The sequence below is a fragment of the Falco punctatus genome (genome assembly GCF_963210335.1).
Source record: "Falco punctatus genome assembly, chromosome: 7".
Taxonomy (NCBI): Eukaryota; Metazoa; Chordata; class Aves; order Falconiformes; family Falconidae; genus Falco; species Falco punctatus.
In genome coordinates, this window is record NC_137587.1 from 64,865,843 (window position 1) to 64,880,255 (window position 14,413).

General features: G+C 38.1%; 1 long non-coding RNA gene across 4 annotated transcripts in view; it reads left to right on the forward strand.

Moving 5' to 3' along the window:
• LOC308067804 overlaps positions 1-14,413 on the forward strand; it is a 101,992-nt gene that overhangs the window by 49,666 nt on the left and 37,913 nt on the right. For 2 of the 4 annotated variants that reach the window (XR_013929741.1, XR_013929742.1), the window contains exon 3: positions 1-14,413. This exon is cut by the window's right edge and continues 37,913 nt beyond it. This is a non-coding gene — a long non-coding RNA (uncharacterized lncRNA). The other 2 variants (XR_013929740.1, XR_013929739.1) reach the window with 2 other exon arrangements.

Consider the following 14,413-nt stretch of genomic DNA (forward strand, 5'->3'; position numbering starts at 1 on the left):
GAAGAAATGTTAATGGGACAATTTGGATTGTATCCAGTAAAGACACAAGGAGGTTCCAAAGGTGTCATTAGGTCTGTGAAACCCATTGTAGCCTGCCTCTGTCCTATAAAGATCTCTACATCATTTTGTTTCCCCTCCTGCCTGTGCAGCACAGGTTTTACAGAAGGGGCAAGTCGTGCATCCAGACTGGTGGTAACCATAAACCTAATCCTCATGCATACGAGCACAGGCAGCCTTCCGCTTCCCATTACACGAGTAACTTAAGATACACCTTTGGGGCACTGACACTGACCCAGATACATAAGGCTGCTTGCTGCCCAGCTGTACAGCTCACCTTCCTGACCTCTCAGTTTAAAAAAGCAAAGGATCAACCAGTCTACAAAAGAAAGTGTAGCAAAGGATACATTGGTGTCAGGACTATCATTATCATAATTGACACTACTGAAGTAATTCAGACATTAAGCCTGTAATCTGTGCTGCTGTTTGTATCTGCTTCATTTAAAGTTACAAGGCCAAAATTCATTGAAACCAGTGGAGATTCACCCCCTTACTCATTTACATTCGGCCCCGCTGAGCACATGAAAAAATCTGGCCAAAGTCTTTGAAGGATAGTATTTGCAATATGACTTCCAAAATAATTAATCCTGGAAGTAGGATTTAGCAAACTTATGTTTGATACGTGAAAGGAATAATACCTGAAACATCTTTCTTGTGCTCAGTCTTTTATGACTCAGGCTTTAATGATTGCAATAAACATTAGCTTACCTAATAAAAACTCTAGTATTTCAGAGCTGGCGCACAGTATGTTAACTGCATCTGGTGTCAACTGGAGCTAATTAATATTTTTATAGGTGTCTTCTATCCACTGCAGTTTAAATGGGAATATTGTGGGGTGCTTACATCAAAGCTGGAGGCAATTGAGAGCCACTGCTTGCTTTCCAGGCTGAAGTGATAGCAAGTAGACCAATTTTTATAGGATTGTAAAAGCTAAATGTGGCTATGGTTCATGCAGAGAAGCACTTTCCCCTGTAGCTCTCACAATTCAGTGCTAATGCTCGTGGCTTGTTTGCTGCGAGGTAGCTGGAGAGAGATGAGGGACGATGGACAGATAAACTGGCAAATAGCTACGCCGAAACTTAAGACAAAGCACACAGTGACCCAGACAAACCACGCTTTCCCCCCCTCCTCCTTCTAAAGGCTTTAAAAATGTGCTCTATCAAGCATTTACTTGTGGCGCAGATAAGATTTATCTAACAAGACTGGGCTAAAATTAAAAAGAAAGATGAAATAGCACAAGTGGTGCTAATATGTGTTTTGAAGCGTACCAATCGGTCTAGTGCAATGTCACAGCCCTGGGCTACATTTGCAAGTGGTCGAGCATCTCCTTTTTAAAAGGTTAACCTACAAAGAGCACACAAGCCCCTCTCTATGAATATGGGCAAACACCCAGGGAGCTCCACAACAATAAGAAAATAATGACATCAACCTGACCATGCTTAAGTACATAACATGCTGAAGGTTCACGGTTGTGTGGCCTGGAACAATAAAGGAAAAATAAAGAAGCCTGCTTGGTAGGCCCCAGCTGTTATTAGCCATGCTGTGAGATCAAGGGAAGGTATGATATGGGCTGCCATTTCAATTGAGACCAGGTTAATCTCTCAATTTGTGGAAAAGAAAAACTGAAAAAAAAAAAAAAGGAGGGAGGGAGGGAGAGAAAGCAGTCTTCACAGTGCTACATATGGGACAAATAACAATATCCCTATTTACATAATCTGTCTTTAACCCTTTCCTAATAGAAACTTAATTTCCTAGGAGTCACAAACTGCGGATTTAATTTTCCTGCCCACCGAAATGAAATATCAAACCTCCTTTAGCTGTTTCTCACTGGTGCTGCCATCATTTGTGACTGACATCAGATGCTGCCAGTGTTTACCTGGGAGGGACCGCTGGCTGCTGCTGGGGGGTCAGAAATGGGTGTAAGGACCTATGGGTGCCACTGTGTTTCTGTCACTAATCTGTTTCCAGCACTGGGTAAATAATTTAAAATTTGTGCCATCATTTGCAGACATGAAATATGATAAATAATACCAAGCACTTTCACCAATACTCTCCGTTAATATATTGCATTTCTAGAGCGAAGCACTTTGTGGGTGAAAAACAGTCCTGTTTTGTGTGACAGTATTGTGTGGAGGTGATGTGATGACTTGATCTCTTAGCTAGTTTTGATGTGTAAGAACCTGATGAGAACAGTGAGGGAAGTCCAGGCTCCCCCGAGGTTGCCCACAAGCATCCCTGGGGCTCCAGGTCGAGGCAGGATTTCCAGCAGGACTGTTGGGGAAAGCTGCTTTCCTGCAGACTTGTAAAACTGAAATGGTATCTCTTAAAGGGTATAATTTATGAAATAATAGCCTAGAGGTACTGCATTGTATTATACCTGTTTTATTGGAGTTTATTATGTGTGAGCCAGTATGTGTGTTTGGCCTGTGAGGCTCCCTTAGGGAGGTGTTTAACTTCTGACTGCTGTCCTCTGCGTCAGCTCTCTGGACTGAGGGGAGATCATTCCTTCCCCAGGAGCATCTGGGCATGATCACAGAAGATGAGGCATGGGAAAAGGGACCCTTCAGCAAGGGCTAAGGCTGAGATGCTGCTGAGGATGGGGAGTAGACAGGACTTTGAGGCAGTGAAAGAACAGTGCTTCATAAGGAGCCGGGGGACTGCATGCAAGTTGTCAGAATTTAGAAAGTCACTGAGCTGCTGATCTGAGAGCAAGCCTGAGAGAAAGGACCCACCTTGTAAGGACACAGGAGGCAGGGAGAGAATTTTGCCAAGTTTTTCATTCCTTTTTCTGTGTTCCTTATTTTTTCTGAGGTTTCTTTCATTTGAAGAAGTTCATCGTTCTTGTGTCTGGTTTAAGAAAAACTGTGGTGTTTACAGATAGTGCTGGGTTCTTGGTGTGCTCCCTTTAAAGAAAAGATGCAGGCAGAGTCATCTCAAAGTTCTGCTGACTCAGTGTCACAAGTACTAAGACTGATTAAAAATGAGTGCTTTATTTTCCAGTTACCATGATGATTTGAATGAGTTAAAGTTATCTGTATGAAGCTGAACCAGGGGAGTCAAGGAGGAAGGCTGTGGCAAGATGGAAAACATCACTAAAAACCCAGGTGGGTGGAAGAGCCACTACACAATGACTCCTCACTGAGTTACTCCTGTATCCTTTACTATCAACAAAAGATTGATCCAACAGTAGCAGGTGTATTTATTATTTTATTCTAACTGTAGGCTTTTCTCTCAGCAGCATTCATGCCTCAGGTTCTTAAGACTTTACATTATAGCATTGTTAGTTCGTGACTTAGACTTTTAAATATTTTAACAAAATATTTTCCCTCTGCATCCAGATTACACTAATTTTGTTTAAAAGTTGAAATAAAATGGTGCTTAGAGAATAAGGCTAAGACAAAAGTTTCATTTTATTGACATGTAGAACGTCCTTTAGCCATATTATTGTAGAAGATTTCACCATGAGCAAGATCATGATCTTATGCAGAAAGTACTATGTGATTGGTACTCTAAAACTAGCATGTATCCTTCACAGGCAAAGGGAAATGCCACCCACAAATCTGACACTATGTAAAACCCATGCCATTAGGGTTTTTTTGCATCTACATGCATGCCCTGTGTGTATATATATGTACTGAATAGGGATGTATATATATATACTAAATAGGGATGTATATATATACTAAATAGGGATATGTTGCAGTAGTTGCTAGAGATGCTTGTAAGTAAAATGTAAATATAAAAGAACCACTAACAGATTCTGAGAAAATCTTCAAGTTCATACCTATTTATTCACTTCTGTTCTATAAATGAACTTCAGAAATTTGTTTCAGAAAGGAAATACCTTGTACTCCAGCAGAGTGTTTGCTTAGGAGTGGTGATGGAGGAAGCTCTAATCCTAGAACTGATTCTGAAAATTAACTTGCCAACAGAAATGTTGAACAAGGAAGGAATATCAAAATTGGTGCCTGTGGGATACCTAGGCAGGGTTAGTTTTATGTTCTTAGTGTAACCATCATGCCTGGATTGTTTCTATTTTGAAGACTATGTCTTTTGAGAAAATCCTGTTGGTAATACGAAGTAAAAATTATTGTGGAGAAGGTACTATACTGATAGACTTGTAAAGTTCTTTGCACTTTCTAGCTGTAATAATATATATTTTTTATTAATGGTCTTCTGTTACAAAGTGGAGCTGGGCAGCGTTTGCTTGAAACATTAATGGTAGCCAGCTCCTCTGCATGAAATCTTTTGGTGGAGAATCTTCAGCATATTCATTTTGCCTGAGATCAGGGACTATATTAGAACCTAAAAATCTTTGTACTATATTCATAGAGGATTTCCCCTTTGTGTATTTTTTCTTCTGCATTAACTGTTTTTGTGATTAAATACAAAAGTATAAAGGACTTGAAAGCAGCTGTTTTGTCCAATTTCTTTTTCAGTATTAGATTAATTAATTAAAAGCATATTCCTGAAACTGTGAGGCCAGGGTGGTCAAACATTGGACTAGTTAAAAACAAAATCCTTTCCTTAGGTTCCTGACTACTCCTTTTTCAGGACTATTCAACCCATGTCCTAGATCTTCCTTCTGTAATAAACGTACTTACCTGCTTTATGGGCTTAGTAGCTCACTTCACTGAATTGGCAGAACCGACTTAATCTTTGCTAGATTTATACAGCACCTTGAGGAAAGACTGTGCTTATGAGCTTTATGTGTTCTGTGGCTACTTTGCCTCTGGTGTCCATTGTAGCTGTTCTTCAATACTTTAAATTTAACCGCTTTCAGATTACAATGAAAAAGTTCTAGATGTAGAGTCTAAATTTTCATTACATGTGTTATCAGCAGGAAACATCCTGGAGTTCTAGTGCTTGAATGAGTGCTATATGTTACCTGTAATGCAAAAAAACCCCACAACCCCCCACAACATTAACAAGAATATCACATCCTAATTAAATATGATATTCTTGCACAGATAAAAATAAATGTATAACTTAGTTCTTTCCTACTCACTAACTCTTGCAGCAAGAAGATGTGGTCCTAAATAGTGTGCCTGGATGTGCAGTCATGGAAACATGGCATATTCACCTTTATAAAGTAAGGAGTAGTTCTGGTCCTTTATCATAAAATTATGCACAGCGAATCATTAGAAAACATTTGTTTTGTTAGCAAATAGTTGCCAGCACACACTAAATCATATCTTATTTTATTTACACAGCACTTAATAGCAGTGCGGCCAGGTGTTAAATAATAATAGAGTTGCATCAAATGGTTTGGCGGTTCAGTTGGGAGAAGCATCCAAAAGTTCAGATACTTCTTTGGAACCCTCCCAAAGAATGCTGGTCTGGAAACAGAATTTAAAAATATCACTAAAAAAGCTGCTTTGTAGATCAAACCCTTTTTTTCTGTTGGATAAGGTACCTTAATGTATAGAGGTTTGGGTACCTGTAATTATATGATGCATTATTTACTCAAAGTTACATATGAAGCTAAGGATTCAGGACTCGCTGACTTTTGATACTAACTTGTTTTTTGTCACCTGTTCCCATTACAATCAGAAGTACTGAGGGGAAAATAATCAGCAAAGCAGCCTTTAAAAAAATCTATCAGAAACTAGGAAAACTTATTGGGTTTTAATAGTTTCTTAAATTTGTTCTAACTTTAATAAATCAATTTTTATATTTTATGATTCTGAGGTCCTCATTTATGCAAATACATGATTTGAAAAGACAGTAAACTGAAAGGAGAAAAGAGTAAATAAAATTTTGGGAAGAACAGTGTTTTATTGACAGCAACAAACAGGCTTTTATCTATAATTTCTGTACCGATGAGGCTTTTGGCCAAAAGTTCCAGGTTTTCCGAACTTAGGAAAATTAAGGTTCTGTCAGTGGAACACTGCAGATACTTTCTCACTGCTGAAATCCATCATCTAAAGAGAGCAATTGTCCAGCAGGTGTGTTCAGAACAGAGCCCAGATTGACTCACTGCTGACTCTGTGGTCTTCAGTCTGCATTCTCTTGTGATGAAGTTGTGTTCACAAGCAATAGTGCTACCACGCTGAAGTCCTCAGCCTGTGGCTTTTAAGAGGAAATGTTTCTGGTGCAAAATTTCAATCTAAAATACCCTTTTTATATATAATGTCATTGAATTTGTTCCCAGCATAAATGATATATTTCTCATTTTCCTGTGGGAAAGATGATTATTGTAGAGGTGAGAATATGGTGATCATCACCTCCACCCCCCACCCGCCCCCCTTTTATCTTTGGACTTTGTATAAAAATAAGATACCGTTGGTGCTGTGGGCAAGTGTGAGACCACCAGCTAATTTTGCATAGCCCACTGAACAGTTAGATGGGAATTGCTCTTCAGGGTGTTCTCTTTGACAATAAACAGAAGCCTCAAGTCTGTGTTTGGCTGCAGTTCAAAAAAATTACTAAGGAATCCTACACACTTATGTATATGAATACAAGCAATTGCACATTCCCATACAGTAAGCTTGCAACCACAGTTATTAACATTTTAAAATGAGTAAATGCAAATAAAATGACTGAGTAATACATGTTATGTTAAGATCAGCTATATGAAAAGCAAAAGGATTAAAAGTTAATTTCATCCTTTTTAATTCAAGGGACATATAAATGGCATTCTGGGTAGAGTCAACTCCTCTTTTATCAGTCCTTTGATGCTGCTTTCTCACTGATTCAGTTGTTCAAATGCTACCTACATAATAAAATCCTGAGTTAATTTACTAAGATTTTACACCAGTGCAAATGAAAGAAGGGAAAGTGCTAAACAAGGCAATTAGCACTCTGTTTAGTGCACTCCCAAAATAAATGTAGGCAATTTACAATTTGGCAAATGGCACTCTATCCGGATCCAAGTCATTTCAGCCTAGGGGGTTGGTGCAGTTCATTAGGGGTGAAGGGAAAGGGTCTTTGTTTTGCTTTGCTTTTTAACTATATGTATATATATACACACATACAAATACACACGTTGCTATTAAGGTCCACCCCGTTTTATAGCACAGCAACAGTTGTGACCCCTCCTGGGGTTATTAGGATTTCTGGTGGAAAAATGTCAAGCTCTGTGCTCACACTGTCCACATAAATGACCTAATTTATGGTGATAACGCTCTTTCCAAAGTGAGGGATTCCAAAACTGGCAACTCACTGATAACCTCCTTTGTGGCTTTCTTGCCATGATGGTTTTTTGTGTACGTACATGTTTGTTATCACTGGAGCTGTTCAGATCAGATCCATGAACCTGGGAATGTCCTGAGTGAAATGATAAGATAAAGCACTCTGCAACTACAACTGACTCTCTTTTTAATTGACAGGAAGACTGCACTATGACTTCCATGTTTATTCTTGTAAGCTCCTTATTAATGCAAAAATAATAGCTGTTATTAATGCGGAATCACAGCCAGCATTAATATTTAAGATGTAAGAATGAAGGAGGTTAAATACGTGTTTATATTAGTTTTAAACAAAGAGCTTTGCAAAACAGTTAAGGCAAGTAATGATGACCATATTCACAGAGAGTGTCTGCGGCGTGAAATACCTGCTATGTTCTGGGGTTTAAGTACATATTCTTAGTGGGATAAAGGTCTTTGATTAGTCTTCTGTTGTCATGCCATTGTCTCTCTGAACCGCTACTGCTTCTTGCGCAAGAGAATACAGATTAAGATTCCAAACAAAATATGTCGTATACTATGATATTAGCGCTGATTTCTTTTTTTGTTTATTCAGTCTGTAGAGCTCTTTTATATAATAGATCATAAGGTAAAAGCATTCTTTTGTGCCCTCTAGCTGCTGGTTGCACAAATGAAAGAAAGAGGAAGAAAACAACCCTGTGATTATTAAATTCTCCTCATCTTTAGGGTTAAGTACCCTGGCTAATAAAGATCTCTCATGAGGATAAAGTTTCTTTCTTGGCAGCGTCACTTCCATTTAAGTAAAAATCGTTCGGATGCTTTCAGGGATTCAAGCTGTTACCTTTACATAAGGCATCTACACCAATTCTTTGTATTGTCTCTATCCTCTGAGAAAGCTGGACATTGCATTTCTTGCTTAAGCAAACTGCCCACTGAGGAGAGGCTGTGGGATCGGGCCCCTTTGTGCTATGGAAATATCTCTTTATTTCACAAGAAGGAACAAAACATGCTTATATGTTCATATAAAAATGCACTAACTATTTAATATCATTAAGCACGCTATTTCAGACTGTGACAATTCAGCCTGATCTTGTACTGTCCAATCATTAAATCCTTTGATTTCAGACTAATTTTTGTTAGCACCACATTTGGTACTGATCTTTGTAGCCTCATATTCCGAACTGTTTCATTGTCTTTGCTAGGTTATTCTACTAATACATTTATTAAGACAAATAATTAAGTTTCTGGATTCAGATTATGAATCATTACTGTATTTTTAAAAATTGTTCTCTGAACATCCTCATCACCCAATACCTACTGCATATGCTTAAGGTCTTTGAAAAATATTATGGGACAAAATACCACTGGTGGTCTTTCTGGATTCCATTTGGGTATGTGCCAATTTGGGTGTATGCAGGCTTAATTCATAGCAAAAAAGATCTTGTTTAGACAGTAAGAAGAACTCAATAACTTGTAGCCACAGTTAAGCACTGGCATGGATTGCCAAGGGAGCTGTAGTGTCTCTGCTGCTGGAGGTTTTCAACAAGAGGTCGGACAAACTTGTCAGGAATAGTTCAGGTATCTGATCCTGCCTCGAGGCAGGTATGCAGTATAGATGATCTCTCCGAGTCCTTTTCAGCTAGGTATTTTTATGATTCAGTGCTCCTGCACTTTGGAGGTGAAACTACGTGCATGCCTGAATTGCATTGCCATGGGTAGAACTGTTCCTTCCCCTAAAGGCTGTACCTACATTTTGGAGACAGTGAATGACACTGATGCCCATCCCCTCCCACTCTGTGGAAGAGAAGGAGGTTTATCAGCCTCCAGGCGATCTGTCAGCAGGCTGTTCTCATCAGCCGTAAGTTTAGTGCACCTCTTCACCCTTGCTCATGATCTATTTAGGTGGACATTTTCCTTCTCAGAGTTGAACCTTACATAGCACAAAATTAAACAGCCTTTACTGAACTGTATATAATACAATAACATTCAAGCCACATCTGAATCTTATTCACATCTCAGAAAAGAAAAGGGAAAACCCCTTCCTTGTGGCATCAAACATTAGATGTTATTTTTGTTACATCCTTGTTATTTCATCAAACGTGGGATTGTAGAGAAATACCTGTGATCTGTCTTTGTCCCTGTGATACATATGCATCTTTATTCCTGCCTACAGACTAAATAACACTAGGAAAGGACCATGTAAGATAAAAAGGAGGAGCATAACTTCTGAAGAAACTGTTTTGCTCTGCTTCGGATTTTCCCAATATCAATTCTTTGTTTTGAATACATTTTTTTTCTGTTAAGGAGAGAAGAACTATGCTCCAAGCTAGCCTTGTGTTACAGCTTCTTTACCTTTGTCTGCCTAACTCAGCTGGTATTTAATTGGTCAGCAATAGGAGGGAAGTCTCCTTTGAGGTAATGAATATTGACTGTTTATGTTGAAATGTCACTGTGAAAAGAAAGCCCAGCACCAAAGAGGCGGAACTCAGTGTGAGAGTTTCAGACACAAAGGAGACACCAGCAAAGCACAGGCATTGAAAAGCAAAGCAGCTGAAATTCAAAGAAAAGATGAAACAGAAATGGTCTACATGTGTGGGAATTTTAAGCTGTCAGTTGACAGGTGAAGAAGTCATTATTCCACCTGTTAGAACTAAGTGTAATTGCTTGTTTTTCCTAAAATAACACAGAGGCCGTGACTCATAAATATTTTAATTGAAAATTCATTTAAACTTATTTGCAAATACTTTACTTTTTCTTTCAAGGTAAGTGGATTAAACTCATTAGCCAATTTCTCTACATGTGAGAAAGAAGGTACTGCATTTTCTGTGTTGTGTTGGGTATTAGATAATCAAATCTTCTATTCAACCACCTTTTTTCGAAAAAGAACTTGAATAGCAACTTTAGAGTTTGACGTGCGAGTTTACCATCCATTCTGTAGCACTCATTGATTTAGAATGAATAAAGGCTGTCCTCCAGCAAACAATCTTAGCATCAATCCACTGCATGATGTATTGCCTGGAAGTTTTCGCTGTTACATAAAAGCTGTCCTTTGTTTCTAGTTGTGTAATAAGAAACTACACTGCTTGTATGAAGTTCTGATATATTTTGAGCCATTTTTTGTCTACATGGTGTGGAGAAGCCAGCCAGCAGGTTTCTGGACTCCATAATTGAGTTTGGATTCTTGAACCCACTGTTCTTTCACCTGTCTTTTTTTTTTTTTTTTTTTTTTTGTGGTGACCTCTAGTGAACTCTGCTGAGTAGTTTTTGCAAAGCTGACCCACTGCTATGGAGCATAACCTCAAGTAGTTCCATTTGGTTCATCTGAGTCCTTTAGTATTAAGACTTGATACACCATGGGTTTTTTTTATTTTTAATGTAAACACTGACTGTTGTTTTGGGTAAAATTTGCTACGAAGTAGTTTATGTAGTATCTTCTGTCTGAGGATCTTAATGGATTTCAGTCAGGGACCGGGCTCATCATAGTTATAGATATTGTTTTTAAAACCAATCAATCTTCTTTTTAGATCTTCTCCTATCTGATTTTATATTCTATATTAGTAAATGCCACTAAGCATCTTTGGGAAAGCAAGAGTAAATAAAGAAAAGCTCTTATAAAACAGTGTGTCTAAATCAAAATGTAGTGCAAACATATTTTGTTTTTTCTGTGAAAAAACTGCTCAAAAACTTAAATCAGATCATCTCAAATATACCTTCATAATAAAAATAATAGTTTTTGTTTTCAAGCAGACAGGAAGATTGCATGAATGGTGCAAATATTCCTTCAAAAATCTGAGCCTTAATTTGCAAATCTCCATTTTAGTTTTGGCACTTAAAATATTCATGTGGTGTTTTTTGAAATGTTCCCTGATTCAGACGAGCATTTGAATCCAGTAGGCTTTTGTTTTTTATTTTCTCTTGGTGAATCATTGAACAATTTCTGCCTTAGCTTCAATCTGGGCCCATTCACACAATGTGTCCATCTGAGACATCCTGCAAACAGTGGGCTGCTTTAAATAGAAAAGTATCACCAGGACCTGGACTGTAAGCAAAACATTATTAAATGGTTTAAACATGTAAGAAACATCTGGAAAGAGGTGAGCTGAATTTTGTTACCACTACCATTTCTATACAGTCAGCAAAGGCTTTGAAAGTTAATGCTTCCCACAGCCCAGCAGATCCCTCAGCTAGAGGACTGCCACCTCCCACAAAAGTGATGATGATGAGGCAGTACGGGTATGCCTGCTTTCAGCCAGCAAAGGTAAACTGACCGCATTTGGTATTTGTGGGTTTTTGGTTTTTGGTTTACAACCCAGCCCCCCCACCCCGCCCCCCCCTGCTCCCCCCAGAAGCTTCCAATGGCTTCAGGAAACTTTTTGTATGTCTGAAGAGCAAGCTGCTTTCCACTTGCACTGAAAAACAGCCCTCACATTACTTGAGCCTCCTAATTGGCTCTCCTGTGCATTAAAAATATATATGTATATACTTTGGGAATAATCCAACTTAGTGGCAAATACAAAGCATTTTTATCAACTGAAATGCTGTAGCTAAACATACAAATCAGATACCTTTGCATTAATTCTCCAGCTTGGAGCAATGAATGGGCTACGCTAGCATCCAATATCCTCTCTTTGCTGTTTATTCCTTCTCTTTTTGTAAAACATATTCTTACGTGTTTATTGTCTTCTTTTTTAAAATGTTTGAACTTTTCATGATTAAGGTCCTCAAAATGCTGACCTCTCCAAAAAACTGCTTATTTCATATCTTGCTGGGTCATTCCAAAATACTTAGATTTAGACTTCTATTACTTTGTTTTGATTGTGCATCTCTACATAAATAGACGATAACATCTTTAGTCACAATTCTGTGTTATGCTTGAACTCTAACCTGTGACATTCACCTAGCTCGATCTAACAAGCTTTGTGCTCCCTGTCCAGATGAAGAGTGATACTTCTTCATTAGCAAGATCAGTTTCACCTTTAAAAACCCTTTGCTTCCCGTTTGCATTAAGCCAGATTGAGATGTCTTGGGTCATGATGACATTTCGAGAGTATTCAGAAGCAAAAGAGGAAGTCATTACATCTGCAGTTCACCTGCAAAGAAGATGTCATTAAAAGAGGAAGCAAAATGAACCCCTGTCAACTTGTTAGGGCCCAAAAGGTAATTCTGCCATCATATATGGAGCAGAATATGATACAGAATCCTATTATTACTGACACCAGATAACTTGCTGGTGTAAAAGGTTCTCTTTTCCAGAAAAGTTCAGGTGATACTAAATTTATTAATGTGTCAGTTTGAGGAGATGTGATGTCATTTCTGTTGTCTGCAGGGATGAAAACTGGAGTGTCCTTGCTCCTGTCAACACACTATCATCTTAATTTCTTTTACTGTGCACCTCATTGCCATCCGTGGGGAGGAGAGCAAGGGATGAGGGTGAAGTGTCAGGGAAGATGCCTTTTTAAAAAGAACTACTAATATTTGACGTTTATAATTTTAACCTGCTTTTTTTGCAAAACAGAAATTTATTACATCAACATTTCTGGTGAATGGTTGGCCTGGTCCTGCCAGGGTCCTACTCATATGAGTTGAAGCTTTACCTGATGGTGTAGATTTACAGAATCAGGATTTTGGTCTTTTCTATTATTCCTCAGTTCAGAAAGTATACAGGTTATTTTCTTTTCTACTTGATACAAAACCTTGTAACTGCATTCCACTCCAGAGTGATTGGAAGGATAGTTGAAATTTTCAGACTATAGAGGTATATGATACAGTTATGCAGAAATACTGACAGAAGCACATCTCGGGTTATTAATTTAGACTGGGTAAAAGTCCGAGTCGTGTACATTATTTCAAATAATGTGGCTTTGGGTTTTTTTGAAACGAAAACTGGTATCTTCTTGAAAGATCCTGGTTGTAGAAAGAAGCTAAAATCTTTGTCTGTTTTTAACAAATAGATAATCACTTTTCAGCTGTACTGCATAAGAATACTTTCATCCTAAAACATTTTCTCTGCCTTCTGTATCGGGAGATACAGAGCAGCTGAAGAAACTAATCTGAACATTTTTAATGAAGATGGTATTACTAAAAGAGAACATTTTCCAGGTGAAAAACATTTTATCTTGCCCACTGAATGCAATCTAGAGTTTTTGTATGAACATTGTAGTAACAGGAAATATTTTCTTTCAGTTCCAAGGTGTCGCAAGCTGATTCTGTGCAACACATTTCAATATGGCTATTGTAACAACTCATCTGATACTGATCTTAATGGATTTTTGAACTGCTAATATTTCAGATTTGAACTGTGTGTACTTCAATTGATGATCTGAGCATTCCACAAATACCAGAACTAGCATGTTTACTGCCCTGCAGTTGATTGATATCTTCTAATGAAGAAAGCACCTGGAAAAATGATAAAGGAAAGTTACTAATTGGTTTAGCTTAGGTCAGCCACTTCATATTTTATAAATGAGGAAACTTTTAAGGAATTGCTGCTGGAAGCCATCTGCTAACTAAATAAAAATGAATGATAATCATCAGGTTCCACATGCCGTTTACAGAAAGTGTAATCAGGAAAAAAAATACAGCTGCTTGCTTCGAAGTAAGAGCAATGTAGGAACTCTAACTCAAAGCCCTTAATAATTGTCTATGTAATACGAAGTGTTAATTAATTTGGTATACACGAACCTGTCAGCAGTTTTGGATGCCTTCACTATATGTCAGAGAGACTACTTGTGGTCACTTTTAAAAGCTGCCAGTAGAATTTACAATAGCAAATAATGATTTATCATTCCTTCCAGGACATCTGATGTTTCTGTTCCCAATTCTGCTTTCCTCCCTGTCATCCCTTTTCCAGTTAAGACCGTATCTGGCTGGGAAACGTCCAGGGTGTATGTATTTCTCTTATATTGTGCATAATTTTGCAAGTCATTTTGTTTCTTGTCTTTTCTAACCTCCTTAGTAACCTATCTAAACAACTCTCAAAGGAAAATGAGTCAATCAGGAAAGAGACAGCCCTAGTGCCAAAGCAAAAAACCATAGAAATAAAATGAAAAAAGTAAAAAGCTTTCACTTCGGGAATGCAAGTACAACTTTGGGCCTTGCTCCTTGAGAGACGTACACGGTGTTTTAATTTATTTCCACTGCCTGTGCAATTCTATTGAATCTGAAAGGCTACTCATGTGCATAAAATTAAGCACACTGAAGAATGTGGG